This window comes from Sceloporus occidentalis, unplaced genomic scaffold (genome assembly GCF_023333645.1).
Source record: "Sceloporus occidentalis isolate IW3139 unplaced genomic scaffold, rSceOcc1.0.p SCAF_29, whole genome shotgun sequence".
In the NCBI taxonomy this organism is placed as follows: domain Eukaryota; kingdom Metazoa; phylum Chordata; class Lepidosauria; order Squamata; family Phrynosomatidae; genus Sceloporus; species Sceloporus occidentalis.
Window position 1 is genome coordinate 1,547,263 of NW_028317009.1, and position 8,231 is coordinate 1,555,493.

An 8,231-nucleotide genomic window follows, 5' to 3' on the forward strand; every position below is an offset into this window, starting at 1 on the left:
AATAGGATAGGGTGAAGAACAAGAGGTTAAAGAAGCAGGACAGAGAAATATAGCCCCTTACTGTGTGTACAAGCTATGCTGCAGTGATCCAAGCTGACCTGAAGGTATCACCTTCCCTAGGGGCGAGAAATGGTTGAGTCTCGATATCTGCCTAAGATCCACCCCATCTTATGTGACCTTGCTACTGATACGAGGCATAGACTTAACCTCTTAAGACTTGGTAGGGCCTTTACGTTCCCTTCTGCTTGGACTGGCTCTCCTTTTCTCTCAATTTGCTTTTAAAGCTGTAAAAAAAAAAAAAAAAGCAACGCCTTTCTAAATTTAGTGCGGCTAATATGTTAAAGGTCCTTTCGAAGGAGAAGAGAGCTTCCCGTAGCGGGACTTGTTCTGAGATGGCAGCAGTGCCACGTTTCACAGATCTGCGCAGTAAGCAGATCCGAGTGTCACCGAACCAAGGGGATAGCGGAAAAATAAACTGATTTTTATTTTGCGCACTTTTTTCATCGAACGGGCTGACGGCAGGGAGATCTGCAGTGTGTGACTGCAGGAGAATTCTGAACTGGTCCGCGTTCTTTTATTAGTCCATGATATTTGTTGTTGGTGATCCTTGCGGGGGCACCGAGGGGTCCTATGGACGCCTTTTCAGACTGGTCCCATTAACAACAAGCAATCTGCGGTACTATTATCTAGTCTGGATTAATCAGGCACCTGACGAGTCTCCTTCCATAACCATACCTGGGAACCTTCGCAATTAGCCGACCTTAATATTAAAATATTAACCTTTTAATAGCCCATTGTCAAGAATGTTTGCCCAAAAGGCTCTCATACTGATCGTCATAGAAACCCTCACTCAACGTTATTTAAAGATACACTTAATACAGTCACCTGCATTCAAGCAGGGATATCAACCAAACCATACTGGTAGGGAAAGCATTATATTTAATCACAGCGGTGTAGAATTGGACGGAGTCGACTCCAGACTGTGTGACCCTGAGAGTGAGGCAAAAACCCCGGAGTTCTCAGGTACGCTGATAACACACCTATACACCCATACACTACATCTGTCATCTAAGTGAATTACATATCAATCAGATGTTTTATTGTGCGTAGTCCCAATTTTAACAACTAAGGGTCAATTATTATTTTAGAGTAACCGTTTCTCTGTAATATGGGGTGCAAGCGTTAGCCTTTGGCTGTCTTCAGCTCCTAGCAATTGATCTTAAAGGAGCAATGCGTGTACTTAGGAGTACAAGGTACTTTGCACTCTTCCCAGTTTATTTTCATCTTACAGCTGAAATAGGCACCAAACCTGTCGACGCCGTTAGGCCTGTCCATATGGACTCCGGCCAGACAGGGCAGGATGCCAACATTAGCGTCACAAAGGAAGCGGGCTGAGCCGCTCTGCTTCTTATGTTAATAAATAAAACACCGTGATCAAAAAATTGGGACACTGTTCCTTTAACCAAAAAAATAGATACACGCGTATATACATGAACGTCTTGCAGGGAAATAAATGTGAAAAAAATGTTAATAACCTTTCTATAAATAGCGGTGTTTAGTCGGCGCTTATAGACTCCCCGAGATTTCGAAATTATATTCCAATGTTACACGGAAGAAACCGAGGCAGCTCGCGCATTTCTGGGGATTCTGTCTCGGAAGAAAGCTCCCTTGGGATTCGACAATCGAGGCTAACTAATATATAAAAATTAGACCTCATTTTGGGACTGAAATCAAAAAGTACAACATCCTTATCGCGGCCAGATCTACCGAATCAGCACAATCACATGAAATAATTAGCACGTTTCCGGGCGTCCGACGACTGAGAGACTTGTGCATGGAATCGAAAAAAAATAATTATTATTTCAATAATGTTTCTTCCAAATTCAGGGTGTGAAAATATATTGATGTAAATACTGCAGAATTTTCCTATTTCCTGCTATTTCCAATCTACACCTCTTGCGTTGAAACAACTCACTTTTAATAGATTTTTAGATTTTCAAATGTAAGCGAATGGAAAGTCACGGGCAAGTAAATCTGTGGCTACGGAACAAATTGGACAGCCTCGTTCAGCGCCCGCTAGCGCCTTCAGCTTCTTATTCTATGTTTCTACATGAAGCATCAAGAATTCGAAGGCAGAAAAGAACCATTTGGACCGTCTAGTCTGCCCGTTTTTCCAGACTCAGACCTTAATCAGTCGTAGATTTAGGGACTATATGCCTATCACATGTATGTTTAAATTCCCTCATTGTATTAGCCTCTACCACCTCTGCTGAGGCAGTTACGCTTAACCACCGCCCTCTAAGTAACGTAAAATATGGTTACATTGGAAGATCTGTAGGATAGATTGAAATGCTCAGTAGGGTTTTGGGTAGATGAGTGGGGTATCCTTAAGCTATGCTAAGCGGACTATATCTCCAGAGGCGTTGGGTGAACTTACCTTCATCAAAGGTTCTTTGGCCCTTTTAATTGGTCTCTAGAAGACAGGTTGAACACATTTCGTAATGAATCCTTCACGGTATCGGTATTCTTTCTAATGTACTTGTTTTAAAATAAAAAGAGCAACTAATGTCACCTTTCCACGATCTTCCCTTTTATTGGAAGCCCATTTGTACGAACAATAAATATGTCTCTTCCAGGAACGTGCCTGTTTGTTCGGTGTTTTTAAGCAGGGATCCTGCTTTCAAGAGAACAAAGGTGTATGTCAAGTAGAAAGATATATTTGTTCCAGCGCAATAGGAAATGCATTATTAATGAAGAATGGAGGTGTACCTGAGCCAAGCAGAGTTCTGACTTGTCTCTACGAACATCTTGGGCGCTAAAACACTAAGAAAAAAGTACGTGCTTCCTTTCAGAGAGACTCAGTCTCTTAAAAAATTAATGCATAGGGTAAAGAAAAGACATATAGCACACATTTTTGTTATTTTTTCCCAAATATTGTGCATTTGCTTTGTTGAAGCCTATTGGAAAGTTATTCGGATTCACCTGCTTCTGGTGCAAGCCCTTGGGCGATACCAGTAGGGTAATTTGGGATTTTGGGTCTGTCCCGAATTCATATACAGATAAAGTGCTGTATTTGAATATAAGGAAGACAATTTACAAAAAATAGCTATTTTCTCATGACTGGATATCACATCAATATAAATAAATACGCCGGTTTTCTTAGAAACGCTTTGGTAATCTAAATTCTCTGTGAAATCTGATTCGATTTAGTTTCCTATGAAAATAAGGTCTTACTACATGAAAAACCTTGTGTGGATGCTTAGGTCCAGAAGGCATTGGGTTGACTAATGATAGCTTTTTGTTTTGTCTTCTGTGTTGATGCCGTCTTTTTTAACATTGAGGGATGAATAAAGAATATTTTTTTTGCCTTAACCCAAAGATTCCTCCTCCTTTTTGCGCTTAAGCCAAAAAGGCTCTCGGGCATAAAAGATTGTGGTGACGGATCCCCAGGAGAGGACTGTCGAGGGTGGCATGTGCCACCTGGCTGTTCTAAATTTAATGTTCTGGGCCACTACTTGAAGCCTTTTTTTGCTTAAACCGTGTCTGGGTTCTTTCTTATTGAACCCTTATTCTATGCACCCTCTTTGGTGAAACTACTTTAGGCCGGACTGGACACTGTGCGTTGTATCCTAAATATGTTGAGAGCTGCCGTGTTAATGGGATACTTGGCTTCTTCTCCAGGCCAAATGATGCCAACGCTCCCCTGGGTAGCCCCCTTGTAGCCATCTTGTATTAAGTCACTGAGTTTAACTAGAGACATGACTTGGCATTGAAGGAAGGCTCGGAATGACGTTTGAGATTAATCTTTGATTACTTAAGAATCTTATTACTCTTCTGTTAATGAGCCTTTTGATGTCGGCAGCAAATCTGTCTTGCATGTTCTTGTCCTGTTTATAATGTAATGCCACGTGCTCCTTTCATCGTGTCCACCTATTCCTTTATTTATTTTCTTTCTTTCTTCATCATGGCTTACGGCATCCTCATTTTGTCATTGAGTCCTCACGCCATCATAATCATCAATTCAGGAAAACAATGAATAAAACTGAAGTGCTCTTTTTTATTTGCAGGTGAAGTAAAGTCGGGCAGCTTCAGTGCGAGCTTCCCCACTCTGCTCCTCCGGAGACTTCAGTCCAAGTGGACACAAACACTTTCCCACAGAGGCCTGCTCTTATTCTACTTTCTATGCTTTTACGGACAACGAAAATGCCAAATCATGAACCACGTCATTGTAAATGCCATTAGCAGTGGCCAGGGTTTTCGGTCATGAGCTTGTAACTCAACTCTTTCAGTTGCATGCTTTTATTAGGACCTTTTTAAAGCTTTCTAGATACATCTGCTCTGTATAAGAATTGACTTTTGCAAATATTTTACAGTAATATGCAACAGGAACTCGTAGGAGTCATCTCTCCTTTCCGTCGGGTCAATGACTATATCGTGGACTCTGTCTTCACACTGGGTAGAAAAGTCTGCCACGCTGATCAAATTGTGTCCTCAGGTGACCTTGTGGCATTTTAGCTGCACAAGAAAATATCCTCAAAATTCCTGCTTTTTCGTCGTAGGGATTTCTCCCTATTGTCTACTGCTAACTGTTCCGATCAAAGATTTCTACACGTACCTGTCCGTTCACCTTCACTCGGAATTCTAGAATACTCTACAGCCAGCAAAGTCAAACAGCTCCATCAAAAAAAAAGACGTGTACCAAAATGCCACGGCATTAACCAAGTCACAGCTGCTTTTTTATACGTTGCTAACGTCGAGGAGAAGACTATCCGTGAAACGCGATGGTAGAATGATGCAACGATGGTGCCAACTAGCAACAATCTCATCTTTGTATATACATATGTATTAAATCTCATTGTATATAAATGTTTAAAGTTGCCCCTTTCCTGCTGGAGGATCGGAACTATGAGACTTCTTCCCGCTCCCTGCCCATCCCCAGCACGAAAGAGCTCATATGCCAAGCATGATATCCATATATATCTCCGTACTAACCATATTATAACAATTTGTGATGTTAGCGGCAGAGAAACCTAGTCGCCTACTGCCTTAACCCCTTGAACGCCAGTCGAGTAAGCAGCAGAATGCTGTGATAGACATTGCAGACGCCTCCAGGTGCTCAAAGGGTTTGATCAATATTCATAAATAGCGCTAGATAAAAATGAATTTTTTTTTTTTGTTTGTTTCATTTTCTGATTGCATACTTTGTAACATTGCAAATTTCCCTCCACCTATCAATTTCACGAGGTCAATATTTTTAGCTAACTATTTAATTTGGAGTTATTTAAGCCCTCCTTACTGGTCATCCGATCAGCGTGTTCCTGTGACATTCATGTATATGTGACACGTCATGCAGGAGGTCAGCATTAAACCGAATACAGTAAGGCTGCCAAAACCCGTCCTTGCCGTCGGTTAAACGCATCTTAATCTACTACCTTCATGGGCTAGATTTGTAAAGCTTTATGCTAGTTGAGATAGGGTTCTGTACCTCTGCACCCACTCCGTCCATGACCTCCAAAGCTTGTCGGGCACAGGTTATTTTCACTAGTATATATATTTACATATATTCATCCCTCCAGTATATCAATATATAAACTGGCTGTAAGTGCTAGATGTCAATGCGTTACATACTAGTGAATGTTATTGATCTGATGTGGAATGGGTGGTAAATGGCCAATATTCTATATATATATGCTATATATAGATGCATGCAGTAGGTAACTGACTCAGGTTAGTCTCCTGTCTTATAGGCATGCAGTTGCTCACCTGTATCACTCTCCGTTTGCATTAATGAGTTGGAGCCACGCTAGATCAGTCTTCCATTTTCCGTTATAAGAACTCAGTGGGGCTGCAACTTAATTTTGCCATAAAGTGAATGACGGCGGTGGTGCAAGAGACAGCTGTAGATACCACGAGGACAGACTCGGCAGCCGAACGTGGCTGCCTACAGGAGCAGGGGATCTCTGCTGTGTGGGACAACATAATAAGTCACCTTCATCACCGAGAATAACTTTTATATATGCAGTCTGGCTTTTTGTTATATTTAGTTTGAATAATAAAGGATTATTATTGACATGTTGCTGTCCCTTTAAATGCATACCTAAAAACATGAATAGAAACTTAAAGGGAAACCAGCTTTATCAATGAAGTCTCACGTACTCCTCCACCATGGTCATTGCCGAATGAGACACGTCTCCCACGCCTGTACCACGTTCTCCAGTGACTCATCAAAAAAAATACCTAAATTCTGCCGCCCTGCGCTGTTAAATCTTAAAAAAAAGGCCCCCGTTTCTGCAGAATTCTCGGTAAGTGCCGCAATAAGTGCTTTTGGAAACCGTTAACGGTGTTTCCTCGTTGTAATAACATTCCAACAGAAACAAAAAACGTATTTATAAATAATGCTTTGACTTAGAACTCCCACTTATTTAATATAATTAGAAAGGAGTGATTAATGAAAACACTTTAAAATAGCAAAATCGCATACACATAATGTTAGTGAATGATCTTCGTGCCATTTGGGTGCCATCCTTTTGTGCCGCTCCTCATCTATCACTTCTTCTTAACATACATACAGTATATTTCCATTACCATTCCATCAATTTTATTGAGTCACATAACAATTTGGACTTACGGAAACAAAAGGTGAGGACGGCCCGGCTTACGCGCATTATGTCCCATTAACCCATTGTACAGAGCTGCGGAATATGATGGCGCGGTTCAAAATAATCGCCCTTTCAATTCTTTAAAAAATATTTCCTGACTGCTCTTGTATCCTGGATACATCATCTTTCCCCCATCCTTTTTTGTTTATATGCATTCTTCATGCCCGATCCCATTTCCCATTTCTAGAGATCCATACCATCATTGCATCTACTCTCTAGGTAAGGTGTCGCAACATAATTAATCGCTATTATCAAACATAATCTTGTATGTTCTCTTAAAGACTACACCCTCTGTAGTTGTGTTTATTGCAATAAGCCATGCCTTCACATGCGCCACATATTTTGTATCTAACTTTTGGAGGCAGTTTTTACTTTTTATGCTGATGTTGAGCAGAAGTCCCCAGAACCCTTGTTGGCCAAGTTGTTGACGACAAGTTTTGTCCTGCCACCTCTGCCATGGGCCTGTATAAATCCCCCACTAGATTCGTACTTTCCATGTTGGAATTCTAGCACAACAACGTTTCAAAAACATATATACCTGCACGCTTACAAAATATTTCAGCTACGAGGCTCTACAACGTAGCACAACTGGTTACACTACAGCTTAACACACAGGCTGTGACAAAAGCAGATGAGAACTTGCATGTAGATGGTGTTGGTCAACCTACGGACCTCCAGCTGTTGGGTGCACTAGAACGTCTCTAGAACGGATAACGTTTTAGAGTTTCAGATTATCCAGCCTTGTTGTCTTCTTCAGCCATAGCCATTCAGGTTTTTCATGTAATTGTGTTTTTTCTTAATACCGTATTTGCTCGATTATAAGACGACCCCCCAAATCTGAATATTAATTTAGGAAAAAAAGATAAAGCCGTTATATAAGACGACCCTATAGGAAAAAAGTTTTACCAGTAAATGTTAATTCATCTAAACTATTTTTTTTTATAAAAGCTATGATTGAGAAAAATATTTTGGTTTTATTTCCTTCTATTTTCCAACCTGCCCCCCAGTTATACACATCTGCCCCAGAAATGCCTTATACCCCCTATATGCCACTGTGCCCCATGATATGCCTTTTGACCCCCTATGTGCCACTGTGCCCCATGATATGCCTTTTGACCCCCTATGTGCCACTCTGCCTCCAGAAATGCCTTATACCCCTATATGCCACTCTGGCATTAAGGGGGTTAAAAGGCATATTATGAGGCAGAGTGGCGTATAGAGAGTTAAAAAGGCATTTCTGAAGGCAGAGTGGCATTAAGGGGGTTAAAAGGCATTTCACAGAGCACTCTGCCTCCAGAAATGCCTTATGCCCCCCATTTAACACTCCCCTGCCCCCCCCCCAAACTTACCGGTGGTTCTGACTTCCCTGTGATGTAGCCAGGGCAGCGTGTAGATCCCACGCACTTACGCTGCACCGGTGCGGGGATCTCTGACAGCCGGGGAAGGTCTGCGCGATGGACGCAGACAACCCCCGCTGCTAGCCACGCCTCCTTCCTGCTGCAGAGGAAGTTGTCTACGCAAATCGCGTAGACCTCTACACGCTGCCCCAGCTACACACCGGGGACTCAGAAG